At 40.8% G+C, this 25,713-nt stretch overlaps 1 protein-coding gene across 2 annotated transcripts in view; it reads right to left on the bottom strand.

Annotated features, from left to right (window-relative positions):
- LOC128841529 (serine/threonine-protein phosphatase 2A catalytic subunit alpha isoform) overlaps positions 1-25,713 on the bottom strand; it is an 84,074-nt gene that overhangs the window by 23,417 nt on the left and 34,944 nt on the right. Inside the window, exon 15 of one of the 2 annotated variants that reach the window (XM_054036592.1) lies at positions 22,124-22,605. The exons of the other annotated variant lie outside the window; for it this stretch is intronic. The gene's annotated coding sequence lies outside the window, so the exon portion shown is untranslated. Of the gene's footprint in view, positions 1-22,123; positions 22,606-25,713 lie in introns of those variants that run through there. 2 annotated transcript variants of the gene reach the window in all.

The following is a 25,713-nucleotide window of genomic DNA, read 5'->3' as shown; positions in this document are numbered from 1 at the left end:
CTCTTCAACCTTGCTGAGGCATTTCATGCTGTTGATCATTCAGTGTTAATGACATGTATGAGATCCTGCAGGAGTGAATGGGTCTGCCCTTTGCTGGATCCACTCATTTCTAGTAGAGAAGTCACAGAGAGCGGTGATGGGCACATGGTCCTTGTTAGCAAAAAGCAACAGAGGGTCCTGTGACACCTTAAAGACTAACAGAAGTATCGGGAGCATAAGCTTTCGTGGGTAAGAACCTCACTTCTTCAGATGCAAGGTTCTTACCCACGAATGCTTGTGCTCCCGATACTTCTGTTAGTCTTTAAGGTGCCACAGGACCCTCTGTTGCTTTTTACAGATTCAGACTAACACGGCTACCCCTCTGATACTTGTTAGCAAAGTCACTCTTACAGAGACCCACCTGGCTCAATACTCTATCCCTTCTCCTACCACGTCTATAATACTGCAAGGTAAGATTACACAGATTCATGTGCCCTTAATGAGAATATTATTCCAACTGTATATCTCCACTGATGCAACTTCCATCATCAGCACGGTGTCTCACTATCTGCAGATGGACGAGGAGCTGGTGGCCCAACTGTAAACCAAGATTAGGCTTAGTAGGAACCACTTAGAAGAAATTGCCAATAGTTTAGCCTCACCCATGATCAGGGGGAATAAGACCATAGAAATAAAGATTCTGAGAAGCCTTTGAGTCATCTTCAATCATTAGTACTATTATATACAGTAGTGTTATGAAGATGTTTTCCGCATTTTAATTTGGCAACAAAATTGTGCCCCTTACTCTTAGGTGAGAATGTAGTCAATGTGAGTGGTTCTTTAACTTTCATCATCTCTGAAGTAGACCAGTGGTTCTCAACCAGGGGTACGTGTACCTCTGGGGGTATGCAGAGGTCTTCCAGGGGGTACATCAACTCATCTAAATATCTGCCTAGTTTTACAACAGGCTACATAGAAAGCACTAGCGAAGGCAATACAAACTAAAATTTCATACAGACAATTACTTGTTTATATGGCTCTATATACTATACACTGAAAAGTACAATATTTTTATTCTAATTGATTTATTTTATAATTCTGTGGTAAAAAAAAAAGAAAATAAGCAGTTTTTCAGTAATGTACTGTGACACTTTTACACCTGATTTTGTAAGCAAGTAGTTTTGAAGTGAGGTGTAACTTGGGGGTACGCAAGACAAATTAGACTCCTGAAAGGAGTACAGTAGCCTGGAAAGCTTAAGAGCCACTGAATTGGACTACTATAACTCTCTAGCTGAGGATGCATGACATGTCCACAGAAAGGCTAACATTTGTGCAGCCTACAGTGATAACTGTATTTTACACTCAGTTTAGACTGATTTAAATGACTTCACAAGTTTCAGGACAACACTGAATTAGGCCCACCTAGTTTGTAGTATTTGAGTCAAGGTGAGCCAACTGATTGCTGGACATAGCTTTACTCACACTCAAGTCACCACTGCCATTGTTATAAACAGCCTTATTTGGACGGTGATATTAATTGTGAGAGTTTGGGGTTTTTTCCCCCATTAATATTGCCTAGGAAGAAAATTCACGTTTTCTATTAAACAGGTCATGGGAGGGGTTTGTTGTTTGCTTCATACTGGAACAAAGTCTATCATGGAAAAATAAAATAAATGTAGCATTTATAAGTGTAAATTACCTGCTCCACTAATGGGTGACAGTACCCATCTTTCAACTTAATTAACACATGACACTCCAGGGCTCTAATATTAGAGTTGGGAGAGAGTGTTTCCATCAGTGGTATTGTAAAAATGCATCATATTAATGTTACAAAAGTTGCCATTGTGGTCACCAGCAGGGCACTGCAAACTTTATGAGCTATCTGATTCACCCCATAATGAGGGTATAAGCATCTTTGGAAAAAAGTATTAGACTGAGAAGAGAACAAAAAAAAATAGAGCAGCAAATCCTCACTGATGAGCATACCAAAAGAGACAATGTCAGTGTGGCTCCCCCATTATGAATTCAAGGCCAAATTCTTCCCTGGTATATCTCTATCCATTTAGTCCATAGAGTTATAGTAAAAATGATTTTAGGCCTCAGAACCACAGCTGTTGATAAAAGTGATGAATCTGCTACCACCCAATCCTTCCAGCCAACAGTAAGCAGAAATAAGGGCCTGCAAAGTATGACAGAGTATCAAACTGTAAAGAAGATTGCATGCAGCAAACGGGGAGCATTAAAGGGGATGTTTGCCTTACTCTGAAGCATCAGGCATGGATTACTGCAGGAGGCAAGATCTGGTCTGGCTAATGTTACATTCCTGTATAAACCCTTTTGTGAGGAACCTAAACACTTTATAAAAAAATGTTACTCTGAAAATATCAGTATGTTTAGGACACTTTAAATAAGAGCTTTTTGGTTATTCTGGCCAGAAAGCAAGGAGAGGGTGGCCCTATTCCTTTATTTTTAAAAAATGCAACAATTTCTTTGTATTTGTGCACATCCAAACATAAAATCAAATAGAACAAAATCTATATAACTCCCTCACACACACACATACACACACAACCCAGGACAAAGTAAGTATAAATATATCCCACCCCTTAGGCAAAAGCATAGCCCAACATTTTCAACTTCAAATTTTGTGTCCCCAACCTAAGAAACTATGGATCTGAGTTTCAAAAGCACATAGCACCCACATTTTCTTCCAAATGAAGTTAGTCCCTTCAACAAGAAATCTCTCAAATCACACACTTTTGTTATTCAGTGTTGCACTCCCTCACCCCCCCATATTTTATATTTCATCACAAGAAAAACTGCCATGTGTTCAACGTGTTCCCCTAATTATTTGCAGAACACTTAGCTGGGTCTGAATATAATAATCATAGCATCTACTTAACACTCTGAATCTTCAAAACACTTTACAAACATTCTCTCATTAATCTTGCAGCAACTCTGAGATGGGGTAATAATGCTTACTTCCCTATGTTACCCTCTCTATCTCAGTTTCCTCCTCTGTAAGTGTCTTGCCGCAGGCCACAGAGAGAGTCAGCAACAGTGGTGGGTTTAGAGGCTCCAGTTCAGCAAAAAACTTAAGCACATCATGCTTAAGTGTTCTGCTGAATCAGTCCCACAGCACTTTAGGTTTGCTGCCATGCTCACATCAACATACTTCACACCACTAATTCAGAAATGCGTTCCTGTTGCCTGATGATCATTTCCAGAAGCTTCTTTTAAACTCTTGGAACATGGAACAGATCATAAACAGGCAGTTGTCATGGAAGTAATATGTGACAGGTTTTTATTGCAAGGAACATACACTTGGCACCTCCGACATGCATTGTATAGACATAAATCCCACCTAATCTTTCTTGTGCTCTGGATGGAATCTCTTCTCTGCTCTTCCTACCCACACATAAAGGAATGACAACTGTTTCTGACTGAAACAGCCAACTTCAGAAATCCAAATTATGTAGGATTTAAATGTATCTAATATTGTAGCTAAGTGACTGCAGTCTTCACTTCCTTTAAAGTCAACCTCAAACAAAATGTAAGGTCTAAATTCTAGCTAGACCTGTGCAGGAGCAGAAAGTATCTTCTTTTCTTATCCCAGTGAACAGGGCTGTGGCAAAACACAGACATCAGTGATTCCTACCCACGTAGAGGGCAGCTGGCTAATGCACTCAGGCATGCTTCATAGTCCTAAGGAGCCAGCTAAGTTGGCAAAGAGACCAGGATTCCCTCCCCCTACCTTCTTATAAGCCCAGGACGAGCATATGCTGCACCTTTCATCAGCAAATATAAAGAATGCAAAGCACTGCCCTTCCCCCGTAGTCCCACAGGCCTTCTACCTGGATCTGCTCTTCACAGACCCAAAGCACCATTCTTCTGCAGCTATGCGTCTATAGCCCAGCTCCAAGGGCAACAGAGAGGAGTAAGACACAATTTAGCCAAGTGAATACATGATTTTACTTCTATTTGTGAGCTGTAACTCCTTTTCCCTTTCTTGAACCCAAGTAAGGAATAGCAGTTCCCCAGCTTGAGAATGCTGAACTGTGCTGACATAAGCAGAGTAGGCATTTTTTGCTGATTATAACAAGGGGTTTTCAGAGTCCCCGTCTCCAATTAACACTTCATCTCACAAAGCCCCTGTAATAATGACCAGCCCTCTTTGCCCAGATGGAGGATGAGAGTCTATCAGAGCTATTCCTAGATTGGCCAGAGAGATCACTGCTGGGAAAAGCCCCTTCAGGACACATGCATACTGCCTCCACAGTGCACTCAGCACCTTGCCGCTCAGGAAGCAAGAGTACAGATTATGGGAATCACACCCATGTTATTCAAATGGTAATGAAAAGTTTAACCACAGGGTCACCAAGCCAGTGTGATTGATAATCCAGAGCTGTGGCTAATATTGGTTTTGGTTTGGTGATATTACAACTAGGGAAGGGGAAGACAGAGAATTTTGCCCCAGGGCAGATTCACTTATATTTACGTTCACATCCAAAATATAACTTAGGGTGACCAGATGTCCTGATTTTATAGGGACAGTCCCAATTTTGGGGGCTTTTTCTTATATAGGCACCTATTACCCTCCATCCCCTGTCCCAATTTTTTACACTTACTATCTGGTCACCCTAATATAACTCCTAACGCAAATGCTAACCAGTGCCTTTTATCCAGTTCATCTTCAGCTCAGGGACCTAATTCTGAGAAATGCTGAGCACTTGCAATTCCTGTTGACTTGACTAGGAGGCAACTCCACATTTGTAAACAGTTCAGAGTTCAAATAAATTCTGACCTTTTCCTATATGTAGGGCAAAGTGTTCAGGAGGGAGAAAAAATTCCATTTGAGACTCCATATTCATGCTCAAGTACAAAGAAACCGGATAAAATGAGAAAGGGCCTGTGAATGTAACAGGCACTGCACAGAAAAGCTATTCTTAGATCAGAATTTTAATTTTGTTTCAATGTGACTGATAAATGCATTAGGTTATTATTTATCCATTATTAATACTAATAAGGAATCTCCTTTTTAAACAAATACGTAATCAGATTTCAATTTAATGAACAGATCCACCTTGTTACATTTTGTTCTCTAGACAATACTTTACTGAATTTCTGTGCCTCACATCTTGGCTGTTATAAATAGATAGTGATGCAGTTAAGATAATTATTATGGTTCTGAATGTAGTTTACATCTTACATAACAGAATGTTCTAACCAAAATCCCTATTATAAGGGTGGAGTAGAAGAACATGCTGCAGCACCCTGAAATTATTGATGTATCACAGTTCACTTTATACAGCATCTACAGTGAATACACCTTTTTGGCTTGAGGAAAGTTTGGAAGCAAGTTTAATGCTTATGCAAGTGGGCTAACAGGACTGACTCAAGTCTGGCATTATGCCATCAGGTGCTGCTGTTAGTGCACCTTAATCTTGACCTGCAACCACACCTGCCACTCCACCCAGGCATCATCAGAGCAGAGACTGTCAGGCATAACTTAAATTAGTGTAATAATAAATCAGACAAAAATAAACCATAATTCTCAATCACAAGGAGGAAGAACATTCCTGTGGAGTGAAGCCAATCCCCAGGAACTAGGGAACTCCCCCACCAGTAGCAGCCAGGAGCAAGGCAAGAGCTGAAACCCAGCTAGGTTTCCCTTGTCCCCGCACCCTCTCAGATCTGAAGCAGCTGGGACATCCTTCCCCATTCCATGTGGCTGTCAGAGAATGAAAAGCATTGGGAGGGGAAGAGAGAAGGGAGTCAACTCAGGAACCTAGGTCATCCCAAACCCAGCAGCAACCACCTTCCCAATTCTCTAGATGCCCAGAATGACATCAGACCTGCCTTCTCCTACTTGAATTATGGATAGGGCTGTCAATGAATCGCAGTTAACTAATGCGATTACCTAAAAAAAAATAATTGCAGTTTTAATCGCACTGTTAATAGAATACCAATTGAAATATATTAAATATTTTGGATGTTTTTCTACATTTTCATATGTATTGCATTGTGTTGTAATTGAAATCAAATATTTGCACTGTAAAAATGATAAATAAAAGAAATAATATTTTTCAGTTCACCTCATACAAGTACTGTAGTGCAGTCTCTGTCGTGAAAGTGCAAATTACAAATGTAGATTTTTTTTGTGATATAACTGCACTCAAAAGCAAAACAATGTAAAACTTCAGAGCCTACACGTCCACTCAGTCCTACTTCTTGTTCAGCCAATCGCTAAGACAAACAAGTTTGTTTACATTTACAGGAGATAATGCTACCCTCTTCTTATTTACAATGTCACCAGAAAGTGAGAACAGGCATTTGCATGGCACTTTTGTAGCCGGTATTGCAAGGTATTTACATGCCAGATATGCTAAACATTCATATGCCCGCTCATGCTTCAGCCACCATTCCAGAGGACATGCTTCCATGCTGATGACGCATGTTAAAATAATAATGCGTTAATTAAATTTGTGACTGAACTCTTTTGGGGGCGGGGGGAGAATTGCATGTCCCCTGCTCTGTTTTACCTGCATTCTGCCATATATTTCATGTTATAGCAGTCTCGGATGATGACCCAGCACATGTTGTTCATTTTAAGAACACTTTCACTGGAGATTTCAAAAATGCGAAGAAGGTACCAACATGAGATTTGTAAAGATAGCTATAGCACTTGACCCAAGGTTTAAGAATCTGAAGTGCCTTCCAAAATCTGAGAGGGACGAGGTGTGGAGCATGCTTTCAGAAGTCTTAAAAGACCAACACTCCGATGCGTAAACTACAGAACCCGAACCACCAAAAAAGAAAATCAACCTTCTGCTGGCGGCATCTGACTCAGATGATGAAAATGAACATGTGTCGGTCCGCACTGCTTTGGATTGCTATCGAGCAGAACCCATCGGCATGAATGCATGTCCCCTGGAATGGTGGTTGAAGCATGAAGGGGCATATGAATCTTTAGCTCATCTGGCACAACAGTGATGCCAGCTACAACAGTGCCATGCGAATGCCTGTTCTCACTTTCAGGTGACATTGTAAACAAGAAGCCGGCAGCATTATCTCCTACAAATGTAAACAAACTTGTTTGAGCAATTGGTTGAACAAGAAGTAGGACTGAGTGGACTTGCAAGCTCTAAAATGTTACATTGTTTTATTTTTGAATGAAGTTTTCTTTTTACATAATTCTACATTTGGAAGTTCAACTTTCATGATAAAGAGACTGGACTGTAGTACTTGTATTAGGTGAATTGAAAAATACTATTTCTTTTGTTTTTTTTACAGTGCAAATACTTCAAAAATATAAAGTGAGCACTGTACACTTTGTATTCTGTATTGTAATTGAAATATATGTACATCAAATGTATTCTACATTTGAAAATGTAGAAAACATCCAAAAATATTTAAATGGTATTCTATTATTGTTTTACAGTGCAATTAATTGCACGATTAATCACAATTAATTTTTTAATCGCTTGACAGCCCTAATTATGGATATTTTTTTTCCTCTGCTGAGTGTTTGCTGTAACCTCCCTTACCCATCAAAGAATTTATGCTACCAGCATCATTCTCCCAGCACTCCAAGCTCCTCCCCATTTTGCCCTGCCTCCTCTACCCCTTTTTTTTTCTGAGGCTCAGACTTCAAGGCCAGAACGGGCCATCAATCTGACTTCTTCCTTATCACAGGCTATAGAACCTCATCCACCCACTCCTCTAATAGACTCATAACCTTTCTCTGAGTTATGGAAGTCCTCAAATCCCTATCACCATGAGTGCTTCCTTATGGCTGGGGGAGGTATTGCAATCTTTCTCTCACCCCAGTGCCTTCTGCAAGCTAACCTCAGTAGGTCTTCAGTGACAGCCCTCCAGCCCATTCACAAAGTCCAAATGAACCCCTTCTGGGGTATTAAAGAGTCCAGTATATAAACAGCCTCTCTGCCCTTACTAGGATCTTCAGCCCTGATTCTGGATCCTTTAAATTTAGCCCCTTGTTCAGGCTCCCAAATAAGCTCTAACTCTTCTGGGAGTTTATGCCACTTTACTTGGTCCCACACAGGGAACCTGGGCCCAGCTCTTACACCAGGTTTCAACCCAGGGACCCTATAAACAGCAGCCACATACTGATTGATTCAGTTTGTCACCACTTCTTCCCTGTGTCTCTTCCCACCTAGCGTCTTTATCTTCACCCTTATCTCAGGGTTAAGGTTCTTAGATCTTGAAAACCTAGCTATATAAAATACATCCAGAAAACAAACTCTAGCTCCTCTAGCCAAGGGGAGCAGTGGAGGCAAAAGACATATCTGGCTTCAAGACTAAGCTTGATAAGTTTATGGAAGGGATGGTATCAGGGCCGGCTCCAGGGTTTTGGCCGCCCCAAGCAGCCAAAAAAAAAAAAAAAAGCCGCGATCGCGATCTGCGGCGGCAATTCGGCGGAAGGTCCTTCGCTCCGAGTGGGAGTGAGGGACCGTCCGCCGAATTGCCGCCGAATAGCTGGATGTGCCGCTCCTCTCCGGAGTGGCCGCCCCAAGCACCTGCTTGCCAGGCTGTTACCTGGAGCCCGCCCTGGATGGTATAATGGGATAGCCTAATTTTGGCAATTAATTGATCTTTGACTATTAGCAGTAAATATGTCCAATGGCCTGTGATGGGACACTAGATAGGGTGGGATCTGAGTTACTACAGAGAATTCTTCCCTGGGTGTCTGGCTGGTGAGTCTTGCCCACATGCTCAGGGTTTAGCTCAGGGGTAGGCAACCTATGGCACGCGTGCCAAAGGCGGCACATGAGCTGAATTTCAGTGGCACTCACACTGCCTGGGTCCTGGCCACCAGTCCAAGGGGCTCTGCATTTTAATTTAATTTTAAATGAAGCTTCTTAAACATTTTAAAAACCTTATTTACTTTACATACAATAGTTTAGTTATATATTATAGATTTATAGAAAGAGACCGTCTAAAAACGTTAACATGTATTACTGGCACGCAAAACCTTATATTAGAGTGAATAAATGAAGACTCGGCACAAGACTTCTGAAAGGTTGCTGACCCCTGGTTTAGCTGATCGCCATATTTGGGGTCAGGAAGGAATTTTTCTCCAGGGCAGATTGGCAGAGGTCCTGGGGGGGGGGGGGGGGGTTCACCTTCCTCTGCAGCATGGGGCATAGGTCACTTGCTGGAGGATTCTCTGCACCTTGAAGTCTTTAAACCACAAGTTGAGGACTTCAATTGCTCAGACATAGGTCAGGGGTTTGTTACAGGAGTGGGTGGGTGAGATTCTGTGGCCTGCGTTGTGCAGGAGGTCAGACTAAAAAGATCATAATGGTCCCTTCTGACCTTAAAGTCTATGAGCTAGGGAAGCACACCCTTCCTTCCCTAGGCCAGCGCAGCTCCTTTTATCTGGGCCAGCAGGGCCCTGATTGGCTGCTGCTAGCCCTCTACATCTTGGAGGACCAGCTTTCTTTAGCTTCCAAAATGTCTATTATAGTAAGGTCTCTCTAGGCAGGCTCAGAGAACTAATCTTTGCTATTCTTTTCCTCCCTTCTGCTTGCTCCCAGGGGTGGAGATGATCTAGGAGAGCAGTAGGGTCTCCAGCAGGGGGCTGTGAAAGCCTGGTACACCCCTTCAAAAGGCCATTATCTTAACTGGTGCTGCTCTTACTTGATGGGATATGGAGGTGGTGTCTCATGTAGCCAGATCTTGCATAATATTAATCTGGTGCCTTTGCTTGTACTGTATCTGACTGGGATGATTCAACAGAATGGTTTCTCCTTCTCAGAATGCAAACTGAAAAGATAATGAAAATGGTCCTTCCAAATGATAAGCGTTGCTTTCACCAGCTGAAATTCAGGAATTATCTAAGGATATCAGATGCTTTGTCTGGAGGAGGAATGAGTTTCAGAAAGTTATCATTACCCTAGGCAATCTGAGCTGTCTGCCAAATTTTCAGTCCTGTAATTAGTTTAAATTTATTAGGGGATTTTATGAGTGAAAAGGAGATATGGGGGTCCATTGCAGCAGTATTTTAGCTCTCTCTTCATTGCCCAATTAGCTTCATAGTGGGGGGAGGCAGCAGTTTGCCAACAGCACACAGGTGTTTTTCTATTACACAGAAGCCTTGTTGTCAGGCCTTGAGAATTAATGGGATATTGAATAGAAATTTTAGCTCTGTGAGTTGTAATTCTTGTTTTACTTTATAAAATGGTCTCACTAAAAACTGACTGCATTGCCTAGGAAGAATGTATTTGTTTGGTCCAGAAAAGGCACATTCAAGAGCACTCTCTAATAGCTGTGGCAGAAATTCCCAGTCTTGACAACCAAGTAGTGTTAGATCTACTGGTCTGTAGGCACAATTCACTCCATCCACACTGAGTGTGATTAAACTTAAGCATTTGTATAAAGTGTTTGCAGGAGTGAGAATTTAAGGAGTTGCTATTTTGTTGTAAAAATGGCTTTGCCATTTTTCTTTAGCATAATAACAAATACTGTCTTGGGTATAATCTTAATTGGGTTCCTGTGTTTATATCTATCCACAAATGATGCCATGGTTACTTCTCCTGGCTGGTACTGGTAATTCTATGGTTTATTTGAAAACTAGAAGTAGTATAATCGTAGAATAATAGAAATAAGGCTGGAAGGGACCTCAAGACATTATCTGGTCCAGCCCCTTGTGCTGAGGCAGGACCCCGTAAACCTAGACCATCCCTGACAGGTGTTTATTTAACCTGTTCTTAAAATCCTCAAATAATGAGGATTCCACAACCTCTCTTGGAAGCCTATTCCAGTGCTTAACTACGCTTACAATTAGAAAGATTTTCCTAATATCTTTAAGCCTATTACTTTTTGTCTTACTTTCAGTGGACGTAGAGAACAATTGATCCCTGTTCTCTTTATAACACCTCTTAACCTCTTGAAGACTGTTATCAGGTCTCTGGTCAATCTTCCATTCTCAAGACTCAGTATGTCCAATTTTTAAATCTTTCCTCATAGTCACAGGTTTTCTAAACCTATTATCATTTGTTCTCCTCTGGACTCTCTCCAATTTATCCAATCTTTCTTGAAGTGTGGCTCCCAGAACTACACCATTTGAGGCCTCTCCACTGCTTAGTAGAGCAGGCCAATTACCTCTCAGATCTTTCCTATAATACTCTTGTTAATGTCCCCCCGGAGTATCAGACTTTTATACAACTACATCACATTGGTGACTTATATTCAATTTGTGATCCACTATAACCCCCAGATCCTTTTCAGCAGTAATACTGCATAGCTAGTTATTCCCCATTTTGTAATTGTGCATTTGATTTTTTTTTCTTCCTAAGTATAGTACTTTGTCCTTGTCGTATGGTTTTAGTCAAATTATTATTAATAGAGGTAAACAAAAAGAGTGATATGTTTGTAATAATTTGTTATAGCCTATACAGGGGCCCCAAATACAGGGAAATATGAGTGAATTGGGGTTGCATTGCCCAATTTACCTCACAGTGGAACAAACACAAGGTTGCTGGTAACAAGCAGGTGTTTTTGATTTTACAATACGCTGAAGGCTTGATCTCAGAACAAGAAACATTGTTCACCTAAGGAACTATTCTGGTGTTTTGCTACTAAAGCATGGAATGAGAGATTAGTTAGTAGCTATTTGTCTGGGCATTTTGAGTTGTGGACTCAGCAAGGGGTTGGTTGTTTAGATGGTGAATCCTTATAAGAAGGTCTTTTCAGAAGCAGTGCTATGTATATAGGTTTCTGAAGAGTTTATTTGGTTGCCAATACCTGTGTCATTAAGAAACAGTTTCTCTTTAGTCCCTCACTGTACCACCACTAGAGAGATGTTTTCTTTACATTTGAAATAGAGACTTGCCTTTATTTCAAAACTTTGTTCTCTTCTTTGTAGAAAGCCAAGGCACTTCCAGGTGCTGTGTTGTGTGAGAAGCAGATTAAAGACATGTGGTCCCTAATAACAACTGGCTGGAAAGGATAGCTTAGTAATGAAGCATAGGTAGAATACCTAATCTCCACTGAACAGATTCAAATACCAGCTGTATCAAGTCAACCCTTTATCCTTCTGATGTAAACAAACAGACTACCATGCAGTTTACTATGTGGTGGGTCAGGACTTTGATTTTATTTTCCATCTGAAAGACAGTAATCTCCCTAGTGCTCTGCTGCGGTATTGTTTTCTCTGTATATTCATAGAGCTATTGTTAGAAACTATTCTTGCTCCAATAACATGGCCCTTAGTTTAGCAGCAGCAGATGTTCTTCGTAACTTCAATCCCACAATATAATGTATGTATTGATCACTTTAATTATAATAGGAATGACTCAACAAGACTTTCAAGGTAATTATCAGATTTAGAGTATTTGCAACAAATATCTTGTTGGTGTAAAATCTCATTATAAATGTAAAAATGTATTTTAAAAATGATCCCTAAAGGGATTTAATAATGTGGACATGTTACTATTTACATTATTTAAATAGGAAAAAGTTGGTTTCTAACTTCCATTAATTCTGCAGTGTCAAGGGATAATCTTGCAGCATTAAAGTGTGCAATTTGTTGTAATGTAAGAATAATTGAGGCTTTGTATAAAATCTGCTTAAGACTTCACATCCTATTTATTTCTTATAGATTTCTTTTGAAGGGCCAGAATGAACATCTAGAGGGCAGTACTTCCTCGGTGATATTCCCACCATTTAACCAGAAAAATATTGATTATTTGAAGTACATTATTAGTACTGAATTTCAAAGTTCAGACCAGCACAGCAGTAACAATGTACTAAAAGTAGTAGTTAGTATTTTGGATCCTATTGTAACATTGTTCAATAAATCTTTGCAGAAGTGAGGAGTAGGTGCTTAACTTTATTCTTATGAGAAATCCTTCTGTGGGACTACTCACATGAGTAAAGTTAAGCATGTGTGTAAATCTTCACAGGGTTGGGACTATAGTGAACATTTGTATGGTGCGTCATTGGTGCATGTAGCCTTTTACAAAGAGAATAAATTTAAGGACATACAATACTTTTTTTTCTTTAAATATATCTCTTTTTCTTCTCCTCTTCATCTGTCCCTCTTGTCTAATTAAATCTTGCTCCTGCAGCTGGATCTGCTTGGACTTCCCGTGAATCTAAGTGCAGGATCATGGCCTTAAGACTGTAAGTCTTTTGGAGAGGGGGCTTGTTGTCATGTATGTCTGTAAAGAAACTAACACACCATTTGGCTGATATACACTGTGGTAAACTGGACTGAAACTCTGCTGCAAGACCTGTGGACTTATGACAGGCTGGTGCTGAATTCTGTGGCAGACTAGAATATAGGTTTTACTGAATGAGGAGCAGAAAGCACCACAAGAGTGAGCATTGTCATATATCTGGCAATGGCAGGAAATAGCAGAAATCTCACAAGAATGCTTATTTTGTGAGCTTTCTGGCCCAAATTTGCAGATAGAAGAGATGTGGATTGTTCTGGAATAAGCAGCTGAACTTCTGGAGCCTTAGCTGAAACAAGCCCAACTGCAACTTTTTATGGTTCACATGACTTTATATTGAATAACATGTCCCCTCTGTTAAAAGCCACTGTGATGTACAGTGGTTTATTGATTTATATTCACACCTTAGATTGTGCTGAAAAAACTTTCCAGTGCAGACAAGGGCTAAGGTAGGTTCACTTTGGTTTTTTACACTGCAGGGTGTGCAACTCCAGAAAGAGGCAGGGTCAGACAAAACTGGGATAATGGAGATCCAGCAGGTGAGACTCCCAAATTCACACAGATGTACCAAGCCCCCCCCCCCCCCCCCCCAAAGTGTAAGCTTTTAAAAAATAAAGGTGTGTACATTACTGTAACCCTGAGGCAGGGGTGGCTTTTTCCAAAACAAGTTCTGCTGGTTTCATGTGACTATTTAACATACGCTAGTGTTCAGGAAAGATAAATCTTGTTCTTCGGAAACTGCCATATTACATTGCAGTGGGAGGCAGCATGATCTGTTTACTGGTGCAGAGTAGGAGACAATCACTCGCTGTCTGAATTTGAGTGTCACTTCCCCTTTCCAAGCCTATTTCCCCATTTGTAAAATGGCATACTACTACTTATCCACCCTGTAAAGTGCTTGAGATATGCAGATGAAAGGAGTTATGTAAGTTCAAAGTAGTGTTATTAATGTAATAAAATACCTAATAACAATAATAAAAAACATTTTCCACCTCTACATCTGAAAGTCTGTTCAAAGATAGATACGTATTATTATCCAATTTTTCTGATAGGGAAGCAGAGAGAACTGAAGTTATTTGCCTAAAGTAATATAGGAAACCAGTGGCAGTAGGAATGCAATCCATCTTCTTTATTCTAATCCAGTACCCCATCTCTTGGGCAACACTGTCTGCCCCGATACATATACTACAGTATATGACGAAAAAATGCTATAACCCAAGCAATTTCAATTGTATTGAAAGAGGAAATGTTTCAAGATGGCCCTTTTGTCAAAACACTAGCCTGAGATTTCCATTAATTCTGAGTTCAAATCCCTTGCTCCACCACTGGCTTCCTGTGTGTACTTGGGTGAGTCATTTACTCTCTGTGCCTCACTATTCCATCTGTAAAATGGGTATAGTAGCACTTCCCTACCTCTCAGTTGTGTTATGAGAATAAATACCACAGTCATGGAGGGCCACGTAAATACCTAAGATAGCTAGAAGCGGCAGATATCGTTGACGGAGATATGATTCCTGAAAAATACAAAGCTTCTTTAAAAAGAAAACTGTGTTTCTCTAATGATTGGGTGAACAAACAGCCCTCTCCCTACTTCAGTTTTTGACAGAGGGCAACAGGATGACAATGACATTTTGGCCAAGTGGAAATACTTGTTTTCCATTCCTCTGCTTGTAAATGTAAATGCTCTTCCCATGTCACCCAACCTTTACCAGTTTACTTATCACTCCTCACACCACTTGGAACCCATCACATGCCATAAATGATCAGAAAGATGCCCAGGGGATAGATAGTTGGCATTGGGAAGAAGAGGAAGGGTATGGACAGATGTTAAAGAGGATGAGCCAGGAGCCCGCTCCAGACAGATTTTTTAAAATTATTTTAATCAAGCCTGAGGCTACATTTTAGTAACCAAATTAGTTTCAGTTTGGTTGACTGATAAACTGTGTTCAGACAAACCTGAATTTTCTGTTCAAGATTCCTCACTATGTATTTTCTTGCATTTTTAAGGAAAATACTGATGTTAGCTGATTTGCTGCCGTAAACAAAGTAACATGGTAGTTTTTTTATAATTAAAGATGTGTCCAAGAAGGTGAATCAGAGACAAGAAAGATTGTGAAAGTCAAATAAAAAAAAAATCATACTGCTAATTAAGTCTAAGAAAAATAGGGTCATTTATTACTTCTGAAGAGGGTAGTTTGGTTTGGAAAATACTGCCCAAATGTGTCTTTGGCCTTTGCTTATTACATTTCTGTGGCACCTTTTGTCCAAAAGGGTCCTAAGGCCCTCTATGGACTGCATTACCCACCCCAAAAAGCAGCTGCCTCTCAGGCAGAAACAGAGCAACAACACCAGAGAACACAATTTCTAGGCAGGAGCGCCGCCAGCTTTTTTGCCGCCCTAAGCGGCGGAAGGTCCTGCCCCCAAAATGCCGCCCCCGACAGAGGCGGCGGAAGGTCCCACCTCTGAAATGTGCCCTAAATGTTAGCGTCCTAGGCGACCGCCTAAGTCGCCTAATAGGTTGCGCTGGCCCTGTTTCTAGGGGAGGGAGTGATTACCTATTTAACCAACTGAAACTCCCAGGAAATATTTTTTTTTTGAGTAGGGATGGTACTACATAGCAATGGCTTCTAGTCAGGTAAAACCCTTTCTATAGCAGATGCTTGCAGTCTGGAATATAAAACATATCTGTGGATCTAAATCACTTCTAGTCTAGTTTTTATGACACAATGGTGAATTGAGTATTTGTAATTAAAGGTGGAACAGATGGTGAAGACTTTAAATTAAGTATTGCGTCCATTAAATTAACCTATGCTATGTTTCCACATGAGTATAATGGAGTATAACAGTATAATGGAGCTTTTGCTGCAGTGAAACAGTACTGGAAAGAAACTAGACCTTGGGAGATGTTTACTTTATGAAGAGCTTCACAGTTAAAGGAGTTCATTGTATTTCAGCAAGTCAGGCTCCAAATACCATGTCAGTGTCAAATACCAATCATATGACCAGTTCAGTATAAAGAATGGTGTTTCTTCATGCCAATATATTTCACCTGTATGTTCATGCTAGCCTAAGCTGCATTCAACTTCCACTATATACCTGCAGTTATCATATAGAACAAAGAAATGTATCCTAACTGCATATTAAAACAAATCAGGCAGATATTAACAAACTATCTCTTTTAATGTTTACTAATGAAGATAACTTTAAAAGGACTCAGCCATATTTAAGAATGTTCAAACTTTAATCAGAAGCACAGAGTTCTCCTTGATAGAAAGAAAAGGACTTAGGAGAAAGATGGAATCTCTTCCAAGAGCCAGACTGGCCCATAGCTGAAATCATGTCATCATAACACCCCAAGAAGATGGTATGGGAGAAGGTTGTTCACCAATAATATCCAAATAGGGCTTCTCCATGTTTCTAGATGCTACTGTTGGATGGCTACCAATCCTGAATGCTCATTGCAGCTGCCTTATGTGTATCTCAAATGCAAATGAGGTGGGGTTTTCAAGTTCTATGGCTAACAGAGGAGGAAGTTTCTGAAAATAAAGCCATGAATTTCACAAGTAGTAGTGGAACTGTGCTAGGTTCTCTTAGATGTCAGGTAATGTTTTCATTAAATGAGGAATTCCTCTGTGATAAGTTTTTTTGGGGGCACTAGATGCTATTGAAAAATTCTTGAGCTAGAGTGAGGTTTCAGCAAATGTTTCACAATACATTTCACCCAGCTACAGCTGTGACTGGTATAATGCTCATCTCCCAAGGAACTCACCTACAACTGGTATAGTATTGATCAGTAAGGTATTCTACACACAAAGGAAACTCCTCCAATATGCAGGTGTTGGGGCAAGGATGAAATCCTTATGAAAAATGGCATGAGATTGAACACAAAAGACCCACAATGGGTTAAATTAGTCCCTGCCATAACTCTTATTGCAATGGAAGTTACACAACGAATTAATCTGGTCCAATGATTAATGATGAGAAAAATTAAAGGGACTGCCACACACCCTATTTAGCAGGGGTAGGCAACCTATGGAACGCGTGCCAAAGGCAGCACGCGAGCTGATTTTCAGTGGCACTCATGCTGCCCGGGTCCTGGCCACCGGTCCGGGGAGCTCTGCATTTTAATTTAATTTAAAATGAAGCTTCTTAAACATTTTAAAAACCTTATTTACTTTACACCACAACAATAGTTTAGTTATACTGTATATTATAGACTTATAGAAAGAGACCTTCTAAAAATGTTAAAATGTATGACTGGCACGTGAAACCTTAAATTAGAGTGAATAAATGAAGACTCGGCACACCACTTCTGAAAGGTTACCGACCCCTGCTCTACAGCTTTAAACTGTATTTTCTTTTAACTCAATCTGTAAAATTACTATTGTGTTCTGTGGAAATGGCTTTGAAGTCACTGAGGATAATGACACAAACCAACCTCTGGCATAAGTGGGTGCAACTATATTGCCATTGGTAAAGTTGTTTGCATTTTCAACAACGCCGAGTTTGCCTGTATGATTTAATGTGAGTAATAATAAAAAAAATACTATTAATAAAGTCATAGCAGTGTAGGACTGGAAGGAACCTAGAGAGGTCATCTATTCCAGTCCCCTGCTCTCAAGATGTAGGAGCAGGATTTTATATTTGTACTATAAGAATTAATGTATGATTTGAGCAACCTGCCAGCCACCCTTTTTGAATAGCAGAAAGGACTGATCCTCTGGGACATTGGTAGAAACGCATCTGACAGACTGCCAATGTCTGAACTGATGTTAAGGCAGGGACAGACCAGAACAATCCTTATGACTGATTATGGTCACCCTTTTGTTTTAGGATAAGTAATAATGTCTACTATGGTTTCCTATATGTGTTATAAATTAGGCACTCTAGTTAAATATACATTTCTTTGTTTTAAGGTTTAGTAAGAGACAGAATCTTGTATTGTGTCTATGTTAAGGAGATTAGAGGAATGTTGAAGGCCTGGGCCACAATGTGAACTGTTTTGATTACAAGATTTAGTGAGGTGTAATTTACAATGCCTTTCTTGCTCAACCTAAAAACTGCTGTATACCTTTGAAGGTCTCTGTAAAAGACTGTTTGTGTGAATGAGGAATGCATGCATCAGGAAAAGATAAGGTGTGAAGGCCATTGTTAAAGTCAGATGGTCAAGGAAGGAGGAGTGAAGAAACTTAACGACATCAGAGAACCATCAACGCGCATCCATAAGTGAGGAAGGGCAGATTGATGAGGTGGAGGCTGGCACCCCTAAAGACAAGACAATTGATTAAATCAAAATCAGGACAGGATGACCCTCTCGGAGGTGTTTTGGAATGTTAACATCAAAAGATAACACCAATTAAGGAGTAACCGGTCATAAACTGACACAGCAAAATCCATGGGCTTTAATGAAGGGAAAGGACTATAAGAACAGGGTGCTTGGCCCTGGGACTTTGGGTTCATCTTGCCACAACTCCAGGAGCATCAGATCACTACCGACAGAGCCCAGCTCCCCTCTGCGACCAATCTGGCTGGCCACTAGATTGATCCAGACTCTGGACTGGTACCTATAAACATCAACTGGTAGAACTGTGTGCATGATGTGTGTGTGTGAGACTGAAAAGCATATGCCAACTGCTGTATTCTCAATAAATGCGGCGTATTGCCTTTTTCCCTGAAAAAGATCCCGTGTGCTTCTTATAAGCATAACAAAGGCAGGACAATGTAATAACTAGACCATTCCTGCAAGGTGTTTGTTTAACCTGTTCTTAAAAACCTCCAATAACAGAGATTCTGCAACCTCCCTAGGCAATTTGTTCCCGTGCTTAACTCTCCTGACAGGAAGTTTTTCCTAGTGTCCAACCTAAACCTCACTTGCTGCAATTTAAGCTTCTTGTCTCCTCAGAGGTTAACAAGAACAATTTTTTGCTTTTCTCCTTGTAACAAACTTTTATGAACTTGAAAACTATTATCATGTCCCCCCTCAGTCTTCTCAAGACCTGAACAAATCAATTTTTTTCCAATCTTTCCTCATAGGTCATGTTTTCTATATTTTTTACCATTTTTGTTGCTCTCCTCTGTGCTTTCTCCAATTTGTCCACCTCTTTCCTGAAATGTGATGCCCAGAACTGGACATAAAACTCCAGTTGAGGCCTTATCAGTGTGGAGTAGAGCAGAAGAATTATTTCTCATGTCTTAATATGGACTTATTTATCATCTATCCAAGGATCTCCAAGCACTTTAAAAACACTAATGAAAGACATTTCCACATACTCCTATAGTGAAAGGAAACTGAAGCACAAGGAGGTTATACAATTGTCAGAGTTCACACAGTACATCTCTGGCAGAGAACAGACGCTGTGTTGTCTAGTGGATAGGGCACTGGACTGGGTGTCAGGAGACCATGAGGTTCTGTTCTTGGCTCTTCCACTTATTTTCTGTATGATGCAGGGCAAATCACCTCACCTCTCTGTTTCCCCTTCCATCCTTTGTCAATCTTTATTTAGTCAGTAAGCTCTCCAGGACAAAGCTCTTACTATAAGTTTGTACCGCATATAGCACAATGAGGCCCCCATCCTGACTGAGACCGCTAGGTGCTACTCTAATACAAATAAAAAATCCAAACTTCCTGACTTCCAGTCCTTAACTACTAGCTTCTGCGTCCTCTCCTTAAAAAGCAAAAGTTCTCTTTTCATGTAAATGTTCACAGTAATTAAAAAGAATATAAACATTGTTACCTAATAGAGTTTCTCATGTGGCATCAGCGGCTCTTTAAATTGCAATAAAAAGCATTCTATCAGATAATTAGCAGCTGTATATCAGTGACTCAAGGGAAGCTCCCAGTTCTGAATTTTGAGTGGATGTTTGTACCTCTGATGTAATTTTTTTCTTATCGTAATCTGCACAAGCTCTGTGTCAACACAACAAAGAATAGAGTCAACCATCACATATTTTTTTGAGCCAACAAGCCAAAGAAACTATAATTTATTTTGTTAAGAGTTGCTACTCTATTTTTACAACTCACTCTTCCCTTGTGACAGGAACTGCAGACGATCACTCAACATTGAAAAATACAAGTTTTGCAATAAGATAAGAAAACAACAATTTGAAAGGAAAGATATTGCTACTGTTAGAATAATGTTTGTCTAGTGCATTTGGGCTCAAAGCTGGTTTTGGAAATAATTTACCTGTAATAAAGCAATCATGGTTTAGTTCTGCACTATGCAATAACATATATTTAGAGATATTAACTAACACCCTATTTGTTTACTCTTTCTACAGAAAAACTCAGAGAATGGAACTGAGAGGAATAAATCTCTCTCACCTTTTAGGATCAGAACCCTAACTTTTTGTTAGTCTTCCAAAGACAAATCATGATCTGTAAACCTGTGAGCAGAAACATGCCCATAGCTGCAACAATAAATGTAACAAATACTTTTGAATACAATGGTTGCTTTCATATTACTCACATACACAGTTCTATTCTTGGTTGTACATTTTTGCCTTGAGGGAAGTTCCTGCCTATATCCATCATATTTGATAGCATTGTTGTTACACTGGTTAACTCTACAGGGTGGAGGTAGTCCTATGCTATTTTTCCTGGGGGAAGAATTTCTTAAGGCAAAGACTGGCAAGTTGTTTAAGTTCCTCATCAGGACTTTTTTTTACCACTCTGTCAAATTCTGTATCTAACAAAGATGGGCAAACGCACTTTCAGAAGAGTCCAAATATTGGCCCTCTTTGGGGAAACTGTTTTCAATTAATAATACCTAGCTCTTATAAGCCCTTTTCATCAGAGAGTCTCATGGCAATTTACAAAGGATGTCAGTATCATTATCTCCATTTTACAGATGGGGAAACTGAAGCATGGCACAGCCAAGTGACTTGTCCAAGATTAGCCAGCAGGCCCTTGACACAACTGGGATTAGAACCTATATATCTTGAGTCCCAATCCAGTGCTCTATGCAATAGGCCATGGTAACTGAAAATTTTTTAACTGTTTGTTCTTGCAGCCTCCCCCTAGCACCATGTCTTTGAGCCTCATAGCTGCAGTCCTTTTCCTCTGAGGATCTTCAGAGTACACTAGGTGGATGCTCGCCCATCTTCTATATTGGGGTTGGGTGGGTGGTAAACGCACTTCTTCCTCCCAAATCTGACCTCCAACTCCAAGAAGGCCTTTTCCAGACTGGGTGACAATGGGCCTACTATACACCATGTACACCCATCCCCCAAAACACATTTAAGATAAGAAATGGTTCCATAGAGCTGCAGCGGGAGAGGTTTGAAAATGCTGATATTTGAGAGATCTATCATCTAAGTAATAAGACCCACCCCTTCCAAATCTCAGCATAGTCTCTCATCTCTAAATTCAGATATTCCCACTATGTGAGCATTGTGTATAACAGTGGGTCTACTCTGGGAAAGTATTGGTTCAGTGCTGGTGAGGAGGCGACAAAGGATCATCCAGCACACGTAGAACAGAAATTCCAAACTGCTGGCTACACCCTAGTGATCTCATTACACATTTGCCTACAACAAATCTGCGTTGTGTAGGGGACTGTACAGCTTATTCACATTCATAGCTGAGACAACCCACAAAAACATCTGTTTTTTATTCTAATTAGTGCCTGTCAGTCAAATACTTTCCATTTAAACCTGTCAACACTTAAGAAGAGCTAGAGTGTCAAAGAGTGTCAATGCTGCATAGCTGGCTTACAGCAAATGGCAAAGCGAAGTTGTATGGACCCTGGTATATTTATATATCTGTTTAATCTTGCATGCCTCAGACATTAAATAAAAAGCAATTAAACCGTTCTCAAGTAACCTAATTTTGATTCTGTTTGATTGCTTTGCTACCATAAAATCTGCTTTTTAAAAATGTTAGTCGTATTTCCATACTATATTTTAATTGCTAGATTTAAACAGCCACCATGTTAAATAGACATAAAGTGAAATAGATACTTTTAATAAAGCTTATACGTTGGGTCTTTCTTAAATTTTCCACTCTTTTCTTTAGATTTTCCTTAGCCCCAAATACCTAGCCTTAAGTTATGTTTAATTCTCCCTGTTTGGTTTCTTTTCACTATAAAGTTTTACATATTTTATTACCAAGTATTTTTCTTCCTTGTCTCCTAAGGATAAAGACAAGAAGGAAAACGAGGGTCCTCATAATAAGGTACTTCTTCTCCCTCCTTGCAGTGTGGAGGATACACTACAAACCAATGCTGCAGTTAGCTAAATCGGTTGTTACAGTACTTAGAAACGTCAAACTTTGATGCTACAGCTTTGTATGTATTAGCATGAGGAAGCTTCACCTCCTCCTGTTTATTGTGATCTAATAGTTTGGGAGAAAAGACAAAGCCAAGGAAATCCTGAGTCATCCAGTCAGTGACGATTTAACAACTTTTCCAGCTGCTCCAGTGACCTTCTGGAAAATAAAATAAATACAGTTAATAGAGAAATTAAAATAGGTAATAATTAAAATGAAAAATTAGGACAGGAAGAGCTGGTATGTGCTTCCTAATTCTTGACATGCCACCTATCCTTCCATCCCCTCTGCATATAATTTACATTCATTTTGCATACCCACTGAATGCCACATCACTCAAATTTACACTACTTCACCTCTTACACACACTTACACATGATGTGTAACTGCTTACATTGTTGAATATAGCCTATATTCAATCAAGGCAGGATTAGTAACTTAGGAGATAGCAATAAGGAATACAACATATCTATTAATGATCTGTTATCTTTCTCTGTTCTTCCAGTATGCATTTGTTCCCTTGCACAGATGCATGCTATTGTTTGTTAAACTTGCAGTGCTATGCAGGTTCCTCTTACAGAAGCATACTGATCCCTCTAATGGGTCATTAATACATAGAGGTGTTAAATTAATTCATACATGCAGCTTAGAGAAACACAATTAAAACATTACTATAATATCAGAAGCCTGATATATTTTTGTTGTTTTAAATACCACAAAGGCCAATTCATGTTGGGAAGAACTGGTTGAGAATTTGAAAGTGGAAGGCAACTTGGGTGAAAGTGATCATGAAATGGTAGAGTTCATGATTCTAAGGAATGGTAACTAGCACAATAAAGACAATGGATTTCAAGAAGGCAGCCTTTAACAAACTCAGGGAGTTGGTAGGTAAAATCCCATGGGAAGCAAGTCTAAGGGGAAAAACAATTGAAGACAGTTGGCAGTTTTTCAGAGACATTATTAAGGGCACAAGAGCAAACTATCATAGGAAAAGATAGGAAGAAACTGCGTAGGAAAGATAAGAAGTATGGCAAGAGACCACCTTTGCTTAACCAGGAGATTTTCAATGATCTAAAACTCAAAAAAGAGTCCTACAAAAAGTGGAAACTTGTGGTGACGACGCAGGAAAGGAAACAGAACGCCAGGTCTGTGGTAGCTAGAGAGCTTTACAAGCCTCTTGCAAAAAGCCTCCCAGGAAAACTTTTCCTGGGGTTTTTATTTCTCTCCTTACTTTGTTTACAACTCTTCTTAGTGGTTACATTCTTGCGCATAGAAGAGCCAGGCAGTATACATGCACATAAGATAACGAACCCATCTCTTGAGCGCGTGAACACCAGCTGCGAGGGTACAATCAAATCAGCCAAATAAGTTTCCCAAACACAAACGCTGGATTGAAGGTCACTCCTGCCTCGTAGCCATGGGAGCAGTTTGCCGCGCCTGTGGACTGGCGATTCGGGAGCTATGCATCTCTACATCTCCCCCTGTTTTATTTTATAAATGCGGTGTTTAAACAAAACACTCTCGCAGGGTAGCATACACAATGCCACTAGATTGGGTATACATTAAACAAAGCAGCAAAGTAAAACGTCAAACATCAAAACTAGGACCCCATACTATAAAAGGGTCTTCATCCACTCTAAGGGTGGCTATAACTAAATATAATCCTACCAAGGAAGAAAAACGTCTTGGCGGATAACTTAAGCATAGCATTTCAGCATATCAATTTGCTATTGCATACAAAACTATTATCAGCAAGCTTAAAACAGCACATTTCTTTCACTGTCTCACACCCCAGATGTTGCTGGGTGGTTTACAGACAGGAACAAGGCAGGTACTTAACAGACCTTGCATTTCCGGGGCAACGGCCAGGCAGAAATCAGATTGATTTAATACTTCTGCCAGGTGGACCCAGGTGTTAAACTGCAGCCGCTGCTCCATCTGGGGTTCGCCTTGGCAGCTAGGGGCCAACAGGAAACTCCCCAATACACACAAAATAAGGAGTGAATTAGCATTAAGGCAAGCTAACAATGTCACAAGGTAATTTTCTGCGGTAGGTTCTAGCTGCTGCTGCACTCGCAGCTGCTCGGCCTGCAATGAAAGGGCTTTAACCTGTCCCCAGGTTATGCGCTGCGGGGGCCCCCGCGGGGGGCGCTGGCGAGGACGCTCGGGATCTTGCAGATGTAGGTTGAACTGTGGAATGGGGTTCGATAGTCCCTGGTGCCAGGCCATCGCCGTGCCACGGGCGGACGTTACGCGCCGGGACCCACAACGGACCTGTAGGAAGAGAAACGGCAGCATGCCCTCGTCCCCACGTTATAAGGGGCACTGGGCCATGCCACTGAGGGTCTGGGGCCTTGCGATATTTAACAAAGGGGCGGGGCAAGGCCTGGTAGCTGCGAAAATGACATTCTGCTGCAGAGTAGTTGTCAGTCAAATTCAAATGATTCAGGGTAAAAAGCACTGCAGCCAGCCATTCCTGGCGGGGAGGAAGGCCTACGGGAATCCCCCCTTTCTGTTTTTGGCGGACCAGGGCTTGTTTGAGCGCACAATTGGCTCGTTCCACAATGGCCTGGCCTGTGGGGTTATACGGGATACCAAACGTGTGGACAATGTCCCACGTGGTACAGAAGGAGGCAAAGGCCGAGCTACAGTAGGCGGGGCCGTTGTCGGTCTTAAGATGGGATGGGTGACCCATGATTGCCATAGCGCGAATCATGTGATTAATAACATGACGAGAGGCCTCACCCTTCTGGGGGGTGACCCACACATAATGGGAAAAGGTATCTACACACACGTGAAGATACTGCCAGGGGGCAAAGGGAGGGAAATGTGTAACATCCATTTGCCAGAGCTGGTTGGCCGAGGTTCCACGAGGGTTAACCCCTACCTCCGGGCTATTGGAGAGAGAAGCGCAAAGGTCACACTGGCGAACAATGGCCTGCGCCTGATACAATGGGAGAGTGAACTGCTTGGCAAGGGCCTTGGCGGATTGATGAAAAAAGGCGTGGCTTTCGATTGGGGAGGAAAAAATTGAGGCCACCGATTTGACCGCCTGGTCGGCCACCGTGTTGCCTTCTGTTAATAGGCCCGGTAGTGTGGTGTGACTGCGAATGTGTGCCACAAACAGTGGGCTAGAGCGGGAGGAAAGGAGCTGTTGCAGGGTAAGAAAAAGGGCCAACAAATTGTCATCACAGGAGGGCGACACATAGGAACCTGGAAGAGACTTAAGAACATTAGTAACATAAAGACTGTCAGTAATCAAATTAA

This window comes from Malaclemys terrapin, chromosome 8 (genome assembly GCF_027887155.1).
Source record: "Malaclemys terrapin pileata isolate rMalTer1 chromosome 8, rMalTer1.hap1, whole genome shotgun sequence".
NCBI classification, from domain to species: domain Eukaryota; kingdom Metazoa; phylum Chordata; order Testudines; family Emydidae; genus Malaclemys; species Malaclemys terrapin.
Note: the sequence above shows the minus strand (reverse complement) of the source record. Positions and strands in the feature narration are given on the sequence as shown.